At 43.2% G+C, this 18,807-nt stretch overlaps 1 long non-coding RNA gene across 3 annotated transcripts in view; it reads right to left on the bottom strand.

The window, feature by feature from the left end:
* Positions 1–18,807, bottom strand: part of LOC126473378 (uncharacterized) — a 59,887-nt gene that overhangs the window by 36,592 nt on the left and 4,488 nt on the right. Inside the window, exon 1 of one of the 3 annotated variants that reach the window (XR_007586448.1) lies at positions 9,808–9,937. The exons of the other annotated variants lie outside the window; for them this stretch is intronic. This is a non-coding gene — a long non-coding RNA (uncharacterized LOC126473378). Of the gene's footprint in view, positions 1–9,807; positions 9,938–18,807 lie in introns of those variants that run through there. 3 annotated transcript variants of the gene reach the window in all.

An 18,807-nucleotide genomic window follows, 5' to 3' on the forward strand; every position in this document is an offset into this window, starting at 1 on the left:
TCATCTTTGTAGATGGAGCAGTCGCGAGAGGAAGCAGCATGGTAGCCCATACAGTTGATGCAACGTGGGGACGGAGGTGGACAGTCACCCTCATGGACGTGCGAGAGGAGGCAGCATGATCGCCCATACAGTTGATGCAACGTGGGGACGGAGGTGGACAGTCACCCTCATGGACGTCCCTGCCACAGGTAATGCATTTAGCCGCACTTGAACAAGACTGCCGGGTATGGTTAAACGGCTGACATTGATAACACCTTGTGGGACTGGGTACATACGGCCGAACAGAAATGATCTCATAAACCGCTTTAATTCGTGAAGGCAACTGCACATTGTTGAATGTCAGGAATATGGTTCAGGTCGGTATGAGGTCCTTGTCGACCCTTTTCACGACCCGATGGACGGCCGTCACTCCCTGATCAGAGAGGAAAGACAGAATCTCCTCATCAGTTAGTCCATCGAGTGGCCTGGTATACACCACGCCACGCGACGAATTCAAGGTGCGGTGGGCCTCCATCCATACAGGAAATGTGTGTAAGAGAGTGGCTTGAAATAATTTTTGGGCCCGGAAGGCACTTTCTGTCTCCAACAGCAAGGTACCGTTGCGAAACCGAGTACAAGATTTCACTGGTCCTGAAATCGCATCGACACCCTTCTGAATGACGAAAGGGTTGACTGTTGAGAAATCGTGACCGTCAGATCTTGTGACAACAACAAACTTTGGTGCTGGTGGTACAATTTTTGGAACAGGAGTTTCATCTAGCTTTCTTTTTTTGGGCAGAAGACAGGGGAGAAGAAGAAGAGAAATCCATTATGGATGAATCCCCCATGATTGCCAGCATCTCCAATGGCGCACTCGTTCCTTGTGGGGGCCCTCTCAGAGGGCACTCCTGCTTTAGGTGATTGGTCACACCTCCCGAGAAACGGACGGAGGGACCAATCAGCATGCTCGGAAGGTAATAGCTCAGGCAATCAACCCTCCCTGGGCCTGGCCTTTACCAGGGGGTACGTGCGTGCCTTACTTGTCTACCCAGGGTGGGGAATTATGCATTACCCTGTCACCGGCTACGCGTGCGAACGCGTGGGTCGGCCTTCAGACATGCACAGGGAGGAAAGAAGAGTGGAAAGAGAGAGAGGGATAGAAGAAAGAATCTCAAACGCCGAAGTGGAGAATAAGACACGGAAAAGAAGACAAGGAGAATAGGGCAAGGAGAATGAGGCAGAGGTAGAAGTAAGGGTATGAAAGCAAGGAGAAGAGTGAACGTAGGGAAAGACCAATAGAGGAAGAAAGCGTGAGGATGGAGAAAAACAAAGGAAACAAGATCCTGAGGTTTTCAAATGTCCGTCTCCGGACGAGGGCTCGATACATTACTCCCAGGAAGAGGGAGTGGTAAGCGGAGCTAAGGGGGGGGGGGGATTGGGGACGAGGAGGGATGGGTAAGGGGGGTAGGGCAGCCTGGAAAGGAAGGAGAACTGCACTAGCTTGGGGCCCTGTGCTTGCCACGCACATATCCACAAAAGAGCTGTGGACCCCTGGGGGTCAACTCATGAACTCTGTGCTTCCATTATGGCTCTGTAGTGAACCAGTGTCTCTTCATGTTTTGGTTTCGACTGATCTACGTCACGTAGTGTATTCGACAACAAGTAATGTTTGTCAGTTTTGCATGTACATCATTATGCATCCACTTTAACTTCTTTTGTAAGAAGTGGTATGTATTTCCTTATGGTTAGCTGCTCTACTCGTTTTCAACAAGTTGAAATGCTATGTTGCTTTAGGTACCTATATTTGCGTTTTTTACTAAGTGCTCTGATGATGGGCTTTGCCCGAACGCGTCAGCGCTATAAAGGATTTACTACCATCTGGACCTCCTTCATTTCGGCAGCCTATCAGCATTGTTAGAGTCATATGTATTTTGAAGAATTATGATGTTTTTGGACAATGAAAATCTCCTCTATATAAACCAACACGGGTTTTGCAATAAAAAAGTAAAGATATTTCAAAACTCAGCATGCTCTGTGCCTCCAAGAGACTCAACATCATAGACAATGGCTTCACTTCTGGAAGGCATCTGACACCGTCCCGCATTTCCGGTTTGCGGAAAAAAAGTCACGAGCTTATCAAGTATCGGACCAGATCTGCGACTGGATTCAACATGTAGCTCTTAATGGAAGAAAATCAACAGATGTAACAGTAATTTCCGGAGTACCCGCGGGCGACTGTGGCAGAGCAGTTCTAGGCGCTTCAGAACGGAACCGCGCTGCTTCTATGGTCGCCGGTTCGAATCCTGCCTCGGGCGTGGATGTGTGTGATGTCCTTAGGTTAGTTAGGTTTAAGTAGTCCTAAGTCTAGGGGACTGATGACCTCAAATGTTAAGTCCCATAGTGCTTAGAGCCATTTGAACCGGAGTACCCAATGGTAGTGTGAAAGGACAGTTAGTGTTTACAATGTATATAAATGATCCAGCAGAAAGTGTCGTAAGCTCTTTAAGACTGTTCGCAGATGTTGCAGTTTTCTATAGGAAACTAACAGCCCTAGACCATAGCATAAGACAGTATCGATTTGCAGAACGACCTGCACAGGATTGATGAATGGTACATGCTCTGGCAGTTGACCCCGAATGTGAATAAATGTAAATAAATGTAAATATTGCGCGTACACAGCAAACGAAATCCACTACTGTTTATCTACACTACTGATGACAAATTGCTGAAAAAGTATCCACAGTATAATATCTAGGAGTAACTATCCAGAGCGACCTTACGTGGAACGAGTGGTAGGAAAAGCAAGACAGACTCATAGGAAGAATCTTAAGGAAATTAACTCATTCACGAAAGAGGTGGCTTATATGGTGCCTGTTCGACCGATTCCTGAGTACTATTCATCAATACGGGATCCTTACCATGTAGCCTTGGTGGGAGGGTGGGAGGGAGGGAGGGAGGGAGGGGGAGAGTGGGGGAGAGTGGGGGAGAGTGGGGGAGAGTGGGGGAGAGAGGGGGAGAGAGGGGGAGAGAGGGGGAGAGAGGGGGAGAGAGGGGGGAGAGAGAGAGAGAGGGAGAGAGGGGGGGAGAGAGAGAGAGAGAGAGAGAGAGAGAGAGAGAGAGAGAGAGAGAGAGAGAGAATGCGACGAAGACCAGCGCGTTTTGTCACGTGTTTAGTCGGGGAGAGAGCATTACAGAGGTGGACAACAAACTTCAGTGTAGACGTAACAAGAGAGGCGTTGTTACCACCAAGTGGTTCACTATTTAAAATTCGAGAGAGCACTTTCTGTGAAGAATCTGACAACATATTACTTCCTCCAACAAACATGTCGCGAAATGTCCAACATGAGAAAATTACAGGAATTAAGAGCGAATTCAGAGGCTCGCCGACAATCATTCTTCCCATACACCTTTCGCGAGTGGAACAGGGAATAGTAGCTTCTGGAGTGTTAGGTAGAAGCGGAGCGCGCCTCGTAGGGGATAATATGATATCTTCAATAGGGACAACACAGCTCTAGTTTTAGTAAACACGCGTTTTCATGGGAAAATGGAAGTGTTGCCGACGGTGCGGCAGAGATTTTCTGCAGTTCTTAGATTAGACTGCCTGGTTAGGCATCTTGCTAAAATTGACCTTTGGCAACAAACAGCTGAAATCAATGGAAATCATTTCTGATGGGTAAAACAGTGGCAATTGTTTCTACATCACAAGGTACACTAACTGCTAAGATGGTACCAAATAAACTGTGTGCAGGAGCAAGAGCAATACAGTTTTTTGCATGACAGAGTAGCAGCAAGTTACATTAGGTCTTGAAATATCACTGCAAGCTTTATGTTAGTAGAACTCCTGTGTAGTAATGACATTTTTGACGAACAGCAATGTTTTATATGAAGAAGTATAGCACGAGCTAGGGACATTAATGGCCAGGTTATGGTGCCAATACACGTGGATAATTTCAGAAAAGATGAAGTGAGTCAACAAGAGGAATTGGTAATAGCTACACTAGAAGTACTTTATGAAAAAAACATCGACAGGCCAGTGGTAAAGAACAATCTCAAGCAAACCATCACCACATTTGCGTTGTGTAGTAGAGTCAGTCATTTAGAGGGTAACAACTGATCAATCATGGAGTCATTGTTAATCCAGTACAAAGATTTAATTGAGAAGGTCCATTGCCAGCCACAGAAATTACACATCGGATTCCAACTGGTATTCATACACCAGTATACCACAAGCAATACAGTCTACCAAAAGACCACCAGCTATTGATAGAACAGTTCATAGATCAACAGCTTTAGGAAGGCGTAATAGAACACAACAATAGTCATTGGTCAGCAAGTACAGTAATTGTATCAAAAAAGTCACCTGACAGAAAAGAAATAAATTCTGCTGTGATTACAGGTGTTTAGATGAATGTATAACAACAGATGAATATCTGATTCCTAAGATAACTGAAACTTTGGATAACCCGGGGCATCATAAATTCTTTTCCACAATAGATTTAAGAACTGGTTATCACCAAATTTAAGTATGTCTCGAAGATACACCTAAGACAGCATTTAGAGCACCATTCATTCACTATTAATATTGTAGAATGCCTTTTGGGTTAAAGATGGGCCAGCAACTTTCCAGTGCTTGTTAGATGGAACATTACTTTACTAAAAAAAAGTTATGTTTCATTGGATGTCAGAATGTCAGACATAATTTCAAAATTTAAAAGAGATATTAACTTCAGATCCCGTATTAATTTTACCTGATTTTACCAAAGACTTTACACTATTATGTGATGTAAGCAGTAATGCTTTAGGAGTTCTTTTAAGACAAAATGTAGATGACCAGGAACAGCCAGTAGCTTATGCATCTCTTCAGCTAAATAAGGCCAAGTGCAGCTATTTGGCTACAAACAATGAGATGTTAGCTTTAATGTATAGTATTTTGTGTTTCTGTTGTTATTTATATGGTTGTAAATTTAAAGCAGCTACAGATCATGCACCCCTGGTTATTGGGACTAAGAGACCCCTCAAGTGAACTAGCAAAATGGGCATTGAAATTAACTGTATTTCAATATGAAGTAGTTCACAAGCCTAGTGTTGAACACACAAATGTGGTCACACTTGGTAGGAAAATTGCAGTGTTACAAGTATCTGGGTTAAGTTTGACAGATCTGGAGAGGGCACAAGCAGCTGACAAGGAATACCAATTGTACAACAAGTAACCACAGTTTTTTATGCATGAAGGTTTACTCTGTAGATAAACAAAATGCAGACCATGTGTCATTGTTCCAACAGCACTCCAAGCCGAAATGTTACAACAAGCCCATGACCATGTACTGTTGGGTCATGGGGAAAAAAAGAGCTTCTGACAGATAGATTGCAGAGAGATTTGGGTGGAGAACACAACATATAGTGATGAGGAGCAATACATTAGAAATTGCATTCCTTGTGGTCAACAAACAGATTTAAGTCACCAAGAGGTACAAGTCCACAGGTTACCAAAATCAGAAAAACCTTTTCAAATGATAGGAACTGGCATGTTAGGACTGCTTAATAGAAGTTTAGAAGAGATTAAGTATGTACTGACCATGATCGAACATTTTTTGAGATACCTGGTAATGTAGCAAATACCATTTCAAAAAGTGAGAACTTCAGCACAAGCTGTGGTTAACAACTGGCGACTTAAATGTGGAATATCAGAAACTCCTGTTGTAGATCAAGGAACTAATTTTATGTCTGATCTGATGAAGCAGTTATGTCGCCTATTACGAGGTGCATTCAAGTTCTAAGGCCTCCGATTTTTTTTTTCTCCGGACTGGAAAGAGATAGAAACATGTGCATTGTTTTAAAATGAGGCCACGTTCATTGTCAATACGTCCCAGAGATGGCAGCACCACGCGGCAGATGGAATTTTACCGCCAGCGGCGAGAATGAGAACTGTTTTAAACACTTAAAATGGCGACATTTTCCTTACTTGAACAGTGTGCAATCATTCATTTTCTGAATTTGTGTGGTGTGAAACCAATTGAAATTCATCAACAGTTGAAGGAGATATGTGGTGATGGAGTTATGGATGTGTCGAAAGTGCGTTCGTGGGTGCGACAGTTTAATGAAGGCAGAACATCGTGTGACAACAAACCGAAACAACCTTGGGCTCGCACAAGCCGGTCTGACGACATGATCGAGAAAGTGGAGAGAATTGTTTTGGGGGATCGCCGAATGACTGTTGAACAGATCGCCTCCAGGGTTGGCATTTCTGTGGGTTCTGTGCACACAATCCTGCATGACGACCTGAAAATGAAAAAAGTGTCACCCAGGTGGGTGCCACGAATGCTGACGGACAACCACATGGCTGCCCTTGTGGCATGCTGTCAAGTAATGTTGACGCGCAACGACAGCATGAATGGGACTTTCTTTTCGTCAGTTGTGACAATGGATGAGACGTGGATGCCATTTTTCAATCCAGAAACAAAGCGCCAGTCAGCTCAATGGAACCACACAGATTCACCGCCACCAAAAAAATTTTGGGTAACTGCCAGTGCTGAAAAAATGATGGTGTCCATGTTCTGGGACAGCGAGGGCGTAATCCTTACCCATTGCGTTCCAAAGGGCACTACGGTAACAGGTGCATCCTACGAAAATCTTTTAAAGAACAAATTCCTTCCTGCACCGCAACAAAAACGTCCGGGAAGGGCTGCACCTGTGCTGTTTCACCAAGACAACGCACCCGCACATCGAGCTAACGTTACGCAACAGTTTCTTCGTGATAACAACTTTGAAGTGATTCCTCATGCTCCCTACTCACCTGACCTGGCTCCTAGTGACTTTTGGCTTTTTCCAACAATGAAAGACATTCTCCGTGGCCGCACATTCACCAGCCGTGCTGCTATTGCCTCAGCGATTTTCCAGTGGTCAAAACAGACTCCTAAAGAAGCCTACGCCGCTGCCATGGAATCATAGCGTCAGCGTTGTGAAAAATGTGTACGTCTGCAGGGCGATTACGTCGAGAAGTAACGCCAGTTTCATCGATTTCGGGTGAGTAGTTAATTAGAAAAAAATTGGAGGCCTTAGAACTTGAATGCACCTCGTAAAACTGAAAAAGTTGCATACTAGTCCATTTCAGTCACAAGCAAACAGTCATACAGAGTGAGTTCACCATACCATAGTGAAACTGTTGACTCATTATGTGAACAGTCAACACTTAGACTGGGATATGTATTTAAGATATGTGAGGAATGTATACATCTCTACAATCTACAAAGAACAGGTCTTTCACCATATGAAGTAGTGTACGGACAAAAACTGCTGTCACCTTTTGATGTCATCCAGCCAAAGATGGGAACACAGGAACACAGGGCGAACATGTACAGGAATTCCAAATTTGTTAAAACAAACATGGCAATGAATAAAGTGTGCTGATACAAAAGCTGTAGAAAGTCAAGAACACATTGGGGAAGGTACAAATAAGTTACTTCACCACAGAGTAGGACAGTGGCTCCTACTGGCCAATCCTTGTAATCTTAATGGAAAATTAAGAAATTCTTGACCAAGTTTTGAGGACCATATCAGGTAGTGAAGATGACTTCACCAGTCAATGTCAAGCTGTAATTGACAATCAAACCTCAATAGTATATGTTAGTCAGATAAGACCTTTTAAGGGTACTGTTGAAGTGTTATCACAAGTAGTGTCACCTTACTGCAAAAGATGTTTCCACACAGAACAAAAGTAGACAGTATGTACCACTCACACCTATGTTTAGTGATAAATGAAAAAGTAAAGGTATATTGTATTTAATGTTATGTTGGATTATGTAGATTAATGTTATTTTATTTAGTTTTCTGTAATATGTGTAGTTTTTGGTGGGATACACCTTTATCCAGAGGAAGGAAGAAAGGAAGGGATTCATGATAAATCCTTTCTGCTAGGTAGTGTCAAAGATGATGGCAAAATATACTATCATGGGCACAGTGTTTTTATACATATGTAAAATGGATGTAATTAAGATCTAGCCACTGCAAACTGGATTTTTATTTTCATGGCAGCCCGACATTTATACATTAACATACAGTTTCCAGTAGTAGGATTAAACTCTTGTTAGCATGGTTTTATGACCCATCTGTATCCAGTCAAATGGAAGCTTATCAATAAGTGGTATCGGCTTCAAACTGGTGAAATGTTGTTTCAGAACACAGGGATACACAGGTTGTCATGTTAGTGAGAGATCTTACTAACTGCATCATGGAGTTACTCACTATTTGTCCAGCTCTGGTAGTACATACTGACAAGCAATCATATGAAATTCAGTTATTCCTAAGAAATATGGAAGCACCAGACTGCAAAAGGGTAGTATAATGTCACAACCACACTTTCATTGGGTTGGCAATCATTGGGTCTATTACGTGTCCTCACCAGAAACAGTTTTATTAAGTTGCTACAACAATAAAACATTTATGAGTATGACAAAACTAGAATTAAGACAGAATGGGTCATTATCTAACAGAATGAAGTGTGATATAGCCGGAACTCAGTTTCACCTTCCTGTTACAATTACAGGTACCACAATAATTACAGGAACTGGACCAATGTTGTATTGGCCAGTTAAAACTTTAAGTGTGTTAGTCAAACAAAACCTAACCTTCCTGAAGAGCACTTTGGATCCCACTTTCCTGCAGGCAATAGATAAATTAATCATTTTAGAGAAAGGACAAATTTCTGTACATCAGATGCTATTGTGTGTATAGAAATTTCATGCAAAGGAAACAACTGTCCACAAAATTCCCATGGAAAGAATTTTTGTACTAGTAAATAGAAGCTCAGAGAGGACACAATGTATGAAGCAGCAAACTAGGAACATTAATGTTAAACTAGGATAAGATTTTTTTTATCATTGAAGGAACAATAGGAGCAAAGCAAAAGTAAATTTGTAAGATAGTACAACAGTAGGCTAAGAAAGGATAAAATTTGAGAATAATTTTATTAAAGTAGAGGAGAGTTTTATGCATCAAAAAATTAAGGGAACACAAAATTTATATTTTCTAAGTCCAAACAGGATGGGTTTGATCAAGCACACGGAACTATCAACATGAGGAAGCCCCTAGGCATAAACATTTTGACATGGTTAGTTAGTCACTGGAGTGCAGCTTTAACACTTCTGTGTATCAGTGCGAGCTAGCTCGGTGGAAAACTGTTAGGTGAGTGCGGGACAACTTGCCTCCATTACTCTCATAACATTATGAAAGAAACACTAAGGATGACGGAACAACACATATCAGCTGTTTCACAAAACAGTAAAAATACTGAAACAAATTGGTGAAGCAAATGTGGTAGAACAGAAGACCGTTGGCAACCTGTAAAGAGCACAACCGATTCAATGATAAGTAGGAGCAATGGTGTTCATGTTGTCTGTACCTGACTCTCTGATTACTGTATTGTAACATCCTGTGTTTTTTTTCCAGCACCAGTCATACTCCTACCACCTTATGAAATGGCCATCGATCCATAGCCACAATTGATAGAAGACAGCTTCCAGTTCCAGCTGGCACTGATGGGTAGCCCAGGAGACTATCAACACTATTCCAACCTAGGGCACAAGCTGCTCTAATCTCTAGCATTGCTTGGGGCAGATGGCCTACCAAACTAAGAAATTTATTTAGGGCCTATTTATTTATTTACACGTCAAGTTCCATAGGACCAAATCTCCAAGGTCATGGAACATGTCAATACATGAAATTACAACGTAAAAGTAATAACAGATAAAAATAAAACGTTTATGAACCCTAAAAAAGTCAACCCACAAGTTTAAGTAAACACAATGAACAATACAACAAGAATAAGCTTACCTTTTCAAGGAACTCCTCGACAGAATACAAGGAGTGAACCACGAGGAAACTCTTCAGTTTTGATTTGAAAGCGCATGGTTTACTGCTAAGATTTCTGAATTAGAGTGGTAGCTTATTGAAAATGGATGCAGCACTACACTGCAAACCTTTCTGCACAAGAGTTAAGGATGTCCGATCCAAATGCATGTTTGATTTCTGCCAAGCATAAACTGAGTGAAAGCTGCTTATTCTTGGGAATAAGCTAATATTGTTAACAAGAAATGACAGTAAGGAATATATATATTGAGAAGCCAATGTAAAAATACTCAGACTTGTGAACAGGGGTTGACAAGAGGTTCGTGAACTTACACCTCTTATTGCCTGAACCACCCGTTTCTGATCCAAAGATATCCTTTTAGAATGGGAAGAGTTACCCCAAAATATAATACCATATGACATAAGCGAATGAAAATAAGCAAAGTAGACTAATTTTCATCTTGAATAATCACTCACTTCAGATACTGTTCGAATAGTAAAAATGGCAGCATTAAGTCTGTGAACAAGATCCTGAACGTGGGCTTCCCACGACAGTTTACTATCTATCTGAACACCTAGAAATTTGAACTGTTCAGTTTCACTAATCATATGCTCATTCTGTGAAATTAAAACGTCATGATTTGTTGAATTGTGTGTTAGTTAAAAATATGCCTAGTGTTTGAAACCTTTTGTTTAAGCCATTCAGTACCTCACAAAGAAAAGAGAATATAGCATTTTCAGTTGTTAAGCAACTTCTAAGGCCAAAATGTACATTTTATAGCAAATTGTGTGATATAAAATGATCAATTATCCTTACATATACAGCCTTTTCAATAACTTTAGCAAACACTGATGGCATAGAAATAGGTCTAAAATTGTCTACATTATCCCTTTCTCCCTATTTATAAAGCAGCTTTACTACAGAGTACTTTAATCAGTCAGAAAACTGACCCCTCCTAAAGGAAAAATTACAAATATGGCTAAATACAGAGCTAAAATGTGCAGCACAGTACTTTAATATTCTGCTAGGCACTCCATCATAACCATGAGAGTCCTTAGTCTTCAGTGATTTAATTACTGACTCAATTTCCTCCTTGTGAGTATCACAGAGGAGTATATCAGACATCAATCTCTGAAAGGCATTCACCAAGAGAGTTATACAGGGGTTACAAAAAGGTACGGCCAAACTTTCAGGAAACATTCCTCACACACAAATAAAGAAAAGATGTTATGTGGACATGTGTCCGGAAACGCTTAATTTCCATGTTGGAGCTCATTTTAGTTTCGTCAGTATGTACTGTACTTCCTCGATTCACCGCCAGTTGGCCCAATTGAAGGAAGGTAATGTTGACTTCGGTGCTTGTGTTGACATGCGACTCATTGCTCTACAGTACTAGCATCAAGCACATCAGCACGTAGCATCAACAGGTCATCACAAACGTGGTTTTGCAGTCAGTGCAATGTTTACAAATGCGGAGTTGGCAGATGCCCATTTGATGTATGGATTAGCACGGGGCAATAGCCGTGGTGCGGTATGTTTGTTTCGAGACAGATTTCCAGAACGAAGGTGTCCCGACAGGAAGACGTTCGAAACAATTGATTGGCGTCTTAGGGAGCACGGAACATTCCAGCCTATGACTCGCAACTGGGGAAGACCTAGAACGACGAGGACACCTGCAATGGACGAGGCAATTCTTCGTGCAGTTGACGACAACCCTAATGTCAGCATCAGAGAAGTTGCCGCTGTACAAGGTAACGTTGACCAGGAGAGTGCTACGGGAGAACCAGTTGTTTCCGTACCACGTACAGCGTGTGCAGGCACTATCAGCAGCTGATTGGCCTTCACGGGTACACTTCTGCAAATGGTTAATCCAAAAATGTGTCAATCCTCATTTCAGTGCAAATGTTCTCTTTACGGATGAGGCTTTATTCCAACGTGATCAAATTGTAAATTTTCACAATCAACATGTGTGGGCTGACGAAAACCCGCACGCAATTGTGCAATCAAGTCATCAACACAGATTTTCTGTGAACGTTTGGGCAGGCATTGTTGGTGATGTCTTGATTGGGCCCCATGTTCTTCCACCTATGCTCAATGGAGCACGTTATCGTGATTTCATATGGGATACTCTACCTGTGCTGCTAGAACATGTGCCTTTACAAATATGACACAACATGTGGTTCATGCACGATGGAGCTCCTGCACATTTCAGTCGAAGTGTTCGTACGCTTCTCATCAACAGATTCGGTGACTGATGGATTGGTAGAGGCGGACCAATTCCATGGCCTCCACGCCCTCCTGACCTCAACCCTCTTGACTTTCATTTATGGGGGCATTTGAAAGCTCTTGTCTACGCAACCCTGGTACCAAATGTAGAGACTCTTTGTGCTCGTATTGTGGACGGCTGTGATACAATACACCATTCTCCAGGGCTGCATCAGCGCATCAGGAATTCCATGCGACGGAGGGTGGATGCATGTATCCTCGCTAACGGAGGACATTTTGAACATTTCCTGTAACAAAGTGTTTGAAGTCACGCTGGTACGTTCTGTTGCTGTGTGTTTCCATTCCATGATTAATGTGATTTGAAGAGAAGTAATAAAATGAGATCTAACATGGAAAGTAAGCATTTTCGGACACATGTCCACATAACATATTTTCTTTCTTTGTGTGTGAGGAATGTTTCCTGAAAGTTTGGTCGTACCTTTTTGTAACACCATGTACGATTCCCTGTAGAAACTAAATTTTTATTTAATTCATCATGGAAGCTCAGAAAATGAGTGTTAAATACTGTACATATATCTGCTTTATCAGTAACAGAAATATTTTTACTGCGAACTGACTTTATATCATCGACCTTGTGTTGCTGACCAGACACTTCCTTCACAATTGACCATAAGGTTTTAATTTTATCCTGTGAGTTAGCTATTCTATTTGCATACCACACACTCTTTGCCTTCCTAATAACATTTTTAAGCACCTTACAATACTGTTTGTAATGAGCTACTGCAGCCTGATTGTGAGTACTTCTAACATTTTGATATACTTACCACTTTGTTTTACACAATATCCTTATCCCACTAGTCATTCACCTGGGCTGCCTATTACTGCTAGTACCCCATTTGGAACATTCTAATTGAAAGCAATTCTCATAGAGCATAAGAAATGTGTAAAGGAAAGCATTATATTTATCAACCATGTTATCGGCACTACATGCATCATGCCAATCTTGTTCCTTGACAAGGTTTAAAAATCTCTCTATTGCTGTTGGATTAACTTTCCTAAATAGTTTGTAGTTACATACAACATTTATTTGAGTAAAAAAGCCTTTTAGTGTTAAAATTTGTGCATCATGGTCTAAAAGACCATTCACTCTTTTACTAGCAGAATGCCCATCTCGTAATGAAGAATGAATAAAAATACTGTCTATGGCTATGCTACTGTTCCCCTGCCCCTAGTCAGAACAAACACAGTCTGCATCAGATCATATGAATTTTGGAGATCTACCAACATCCTTTTTCTTGCACCATCATACACAAATTTTATATTGAAGTCACGACATATAACTAATTTCTCGTACTTCCTACAAAGTGAATCAAGAACCCTCTCTAGCTTGAGCAGAAATGCTCTGAAGTCTGAGTTAGGGGACCCATAAACAACAACAATTAGAAGTTTAGTTTCACTAAATGCAACTGCCCCTGCACAACATTTAAATATCTGTTCAGTGCAGTACTGTGATACATCTATGGATTCAAATGGAATACGGTTTTTTTATGTACACAGCCACTCCCCCGCAAGGAACTCTTTGAAAAACAGCCAGCTAATCTGTATAGTAGTAAACGAAGCCTCTGAATTTTCAAATTATTTAAATGGTGTTCTGACATACCAATAATTTCAGAGTCAACATCTGTAAGCAGTTCACTAACTCTACCTCTAATACCTCTTATATTTTGATGAAATATGCAAATCCCTTCTCTACTTGGAAACATCACATCCTCTGAAGGTGAGCCTTTAGTTAGAGGGACTTCCTTTAAGCAGGTATACCTATCAGCTGACTTCAATGTAAAAAAGGTGCACCTCTAATACCAACTACCACAGGAATTTTTCCATGAGTGATCTCATCACCACCCACTACACTGTCACCTATAAGCTTTGCAAGCCACCCCTTCCCGTACCTAATGAGGTGCAGACCATGCCTAGTGAAACCAGAATTCAACACATCACAGTATATAACATTGTTGATAATTGGCTGGTTGGTTTAAAAGGGGGTAAGGGATCAAACTGCTTGGTCATCAATCCCTTGTTCCTATTGTAACAATTCCACAAGGGAAAGAATAAAACAAACTAGACATACAGCACAATACCAAGAGGAAGGAAAAGCCACAAGAACGACAGAAGAGCAACGATCACTACAAGGAACAAAAAAGGAGAAGAAAAACAAAGAGATGCAAGAAACAGGTAGAAGAGAGTAAAACAGGAGAGCAGATTACCGTGGCTGGCTGACCACAAAATTAAAAGGATAAGCCAGCCACTCTGCAACACATTAATACCTCCACCCTAAAAGCACTAGGGTGGAGGGCACTGAGGGGCAAAGAACATGCACTAAAACTTAGATCAAATGATAAAACCCACCCTCACGTATAAAATGTAGGAACCAAATCAGCTGATGAGGCGTTGCCTCCTAAAATTAATGATAACGAGTCTGGTAAATGAAGATGATGTCTCAAGGCAACCAAACTATCACAGTGCCACAGAATATGGGCCACTGTCAACCGGGCACTGTACTGACACTGAGGTGGGTCTTCACGGTAAAGGAGGTAGCCGTGGGTCGCCCAAGCATGGCCAATGTGGAGCCGGCAGAGAATCACAGTGTCCCTGTGAGAGGCCCACATGGAGGACTTCCACACATTCATGGTTTCCTTATTGGCACGCAGTTTGATGTGCTTACTGAGACTGACATTCTGTCTCCCAAAGCCGAAAAGCCTTGCAGTGTAATAATGAACGCAGGTCACTTATAGGAATGGCGATCTCCATAAGCAGTTGAAAAGTCTGTCGGCAAGTTAGTTGCCTGGGATTCTGATGTGACCTGGAGTCCAGACAAACACCAATTAACGACTGGACCATTCCAGGGCACAGATGGACTCCTGGATGGTCACTATCCGAAGGATGATGAGGGTAGCACTGATTGATAAGTTGTAGGCTGCTCAAGGAGTCAGTACACAGAAGAAACGACTCCACCGGGCATGAATGGATGTACTCAAGAGCATGAGATACAGCCACCAGCTCTGCAATGAAAACACTGCATGCATCGGGCGAGGAATGCTGTTCAACATGGCCTCTATTAACATAGGCGAAGCCAACGTGACCATCAGCCATTGAGCCTTCTGTAAAAACTACTTCAGAGCCCCGGAACATGTTAAGAATTGAGAGGAAGTGGCAGCAGAGAGCCATGGGAGTAACTGAGTCCTTAGGGCCATGTGAAAGGTCCAGGCAAAGCTTCAGCCGAGGTTTACACCATGGAGGTGTATGTGAATAGACCATCAGTAGAGGTGGTAAAGGGAACGACTCCGGTTCAGACAGAAGTGATCAGAAGTGTAAGCCCTGACCTGGGCCACCGATGCGGGAGATGAACCGCAGTGGTTGGGAAAACGAGACGGTAATTTGGATGTTCTGAACTAAGAATGTGTTCAATGTAACTGGCGAGCAGTTGTGCATGCCTAACCTTCAATGGGACGGCTCCGGACTCCACCAGGACGCTGGTCATCGGACTCATCCTAAAAGCTCCCATTGCTAGTCAAAAGCCACAGTGGCGCTGCATTGGGTCAAGTAAATGCAACACTGAGGGCGCTGCCGAACCATAAACCAGACTCCTATAGTCAGGGCGGGATTGAACAAGGGCTCTTTAGAGCTGCAGCAGCATAGAGTGATCTGCACCCCAGTTGGTGTTGCTCAGGCAGCGGAGGGCATTGAGGTGCTGCCAGCACTTCTGCTTAGTCTGACGAACATGAAGAAGCCACATCAATCATGTGTCGAAAACCAGTCCTAAGAATCAATATGTCGTCATTAAGGTAAAGTTCTGGTCCCGGATGAATGGTACAACACCAACAGAAGTGCATGACACAAGACTTTGCAGCTGAAAACTGGAAGCTGTGGGCTAGAGCCAATGACTGTGCCTTGTGTATAACTTCCTGTAGGCGCCACTCAGCAACACCACTATTGGAGTAGCAGTACAAAATACAAAAGTCATCTGCATACAGAGAAGGTGAGACCGACGGCCTGACAGCTACTGCTAGGCCATTAATGGACATTAAAAATAGAGATACACTCAATACAGAGCCCTGCAAGACCCCATTCTCCTGGATATGGGGGAACTATGGGAGGCACCAACCTGGACATGGGAAGTACAGAGCGACAGGAAATTTTGGATAAAAATCTCAAGTGGGCCCTGGAGATCTCACTCATACAATATGGCAAGGATTTGATGTCGCCATGTCCTGTCTTATGCGTTTTGTAAATCGAAAAAGATGGCAACAAGGTGTTGGTGCCTGGAAAAGGCTGTTCGGATGGCAGAGTAGAGGGATGAAAGATTATCGGTAGTAGAGAGACCCTGGTGGAAACTGCCCTGGCATGGAGCCAGTAAGCTACGTGCCTCCAGGACCCAACCCAACTGTTGACGCACCATTATGTTCTAGCAGCTTACAAAGAATGTTGGTGAGGTTGATGGGCCCATGGCTATATACATCAAGTGTGTTTTTACCAGGACTAAGCACTGGAATGATTGTGCTATCCCGCCATTGCGATGGAAAGATGCCATCACACCAGATCCGGTTGAAGATGATGAGGAGATGTCACTTGTAGTTGGATGAGAGATGTTTAACCATCTGACTGTGGATCCGATCTGGCCCAGGAGCTGAGTCGGGGCAATGTGCAAGGGCACTGAAGAGCTCCCATAATGTAAATGGGACGTTATAGGGCTCACTGTGGCGTGTAGTGAACGAGATGACTTTCGCTTCCATCTGTCATTTGAGAGTGCGAAAGGCTGGAGGTTAAGTCTCCAACACAGAGGCTCGAGCATAGTGCTCAGCAAAGTATTCGGCAATCGCATTTGCGTCGGTAGATAACACGCCATCGACGGTAACACCAGGGACAACTGTTGGGGTCTGGTACCCAAAAACAAGTCTGATCTTTGTCCAGACTCAGGAAGGTGACGTGTGGCACCCAATGGGTGAGACCCATCATTTTATAAGCTGGTGAACGAGAGCATGGAGCTGTTTAAAATCTATTAGGTGCTCCAGAGATGGGTGCCACTTATGCTGCTATAGAGCCCACCTACACTCTTTAATGGTCTCAGCAATGTCGGGAGCAGCCCAAGGAACAAGAGATCGCGTTTTCCGCAGCAGAAACGATCGTTCTAGTGACCACTCAACCACCACATTGATGGTACCATGTAGGGGAGATTCAGCAGTGACAGCAGAGGTGAAAGCTTCCCAGTCTGCCTTCTTTAGAGCTCATCTGGGTAGGCATCTGTGGGCATGATGCCAGGGGAGTGAGAGGAAGATGGGAAGTGGTTACTACAACATAAGTCATCATGGACTCTCCAGTAGACAGATGGGAGAAGTCCTGGGCTGCAAAGTGATAAATCAGTGGCCTAATAAGTGCCATGAACCACACTGAAATGTGTGCGAGCCCCAGTATTTAGCAGGCAGAAGTCAAGCTAAGATAGTAAATTTTTGACCTCTCTACCTCAGCCAGTAAGTATGGTGCTATCCTACAAGGGGTTATGGGCATTAAAATCTCCCAAAAGTAAAAAAGGTTAAGGGAGTTGATGAATCAGTGCAGTTAAGACGTTCAGGGGTACCACACCATCTGGAGGAAGATATGCGTTGTGGACAGTTATTTCTGGCATCGTCCTTATCTTGACAGCCACAGCTTCAAGAAGAGTGTGAAGGGGTACAGGTTCCTTACATACTGAGTTCAGTACATAGATGCAAACTCCACTTGACACACTATTATATTCGCTATGGTTCTTATAATATGCCCTATAGCCACGGAGGGCAGGGGTCTGCATTGCTGGGAACCAGGTTTCCTGGAGGGAAATGCAGAAAGCAGGTGTAAAGTTTAACAATTGCCATAGTTCAGCCAGGAGATGGAAGAAACAGCAGCAATTCCACTGGATGATGACGTTTTCATGAGGCAGTGAAGGCATGAAAGGCTCAATGAGGCAGTTTACACCTCAGGGTCACCTGCTGCCAACGATTTAGTTCCTGAGCAGTCTATATCCATTGCGTCTGAGGGTCTGCCGAGATCTAGGTCCTCAGTGGATGCCAGAATCTCCACCTCTCCCTCAGATGCAGAGCCTGTAGGTAGCGGCGGTGTGGGTACCACGGCAATTTTCTTGTCGTTAGGGGTATTCTTTTTTTATTTCTCTCACTGCTCCTTGGGTTTCTCTGGCTGGGAGAGCTTCTTTGATTCAGTCTCCAGGACTGAGGACGATCATGAAGTCCTACGACCATCTGCTTTTGGGCACTTCAGCCACTGGCGGCTGTCATCTTTCCCACTAGTAGAAAACTGGGAAGGGAGGGATCTGAGGAACCCAAGGGACCCCTTCCTAGTGAGAGTAGCCGAAGAAGACATACTTTTCTGGCTGAGAAGTGGGGACTCATGTCCCCGATTGTTGGGGAGGCAGTGCTCCCGAGGTAGGTGGTGTGGGAGCAACAGGTAGGTAAGTGCCCCCCACCATCAAGGGGGCATGTGTAGTCTTGAGACTCTGAGAGCTGACGGGAATTGACTGAACGGATGGGGCTAGAACTGTTATCGTAGTGGCGGCATAAGATGATGTCGGAGGTACAGGATGTAGGTGGTCAAATTTCCTCTTAGCCTCAGTGTAGGTCAGTCTGTCTAGGGTCTTGTATTCCATGATTTTCCATTCCTTCTGGAGAACCCTGCAGTCTGGTGAGCAAGGGGAATGGTGCTATCCGCAGTTG

This window comes from Schistocerca serialis, chromosome 4 (genome assembly GCF_023864345.2).
Source record: "Schistocerca serialis cubense isolate TAMUIC-IGC-003099 chromosome 4, iqSchSeri2.2, whole genome shotgun sequence".
NCBI lineage: Eukaryota > Metazoa > Arthropoda > Insecta > Orthoptera > Acrididae > Schistocerca > Schistocerca serialis.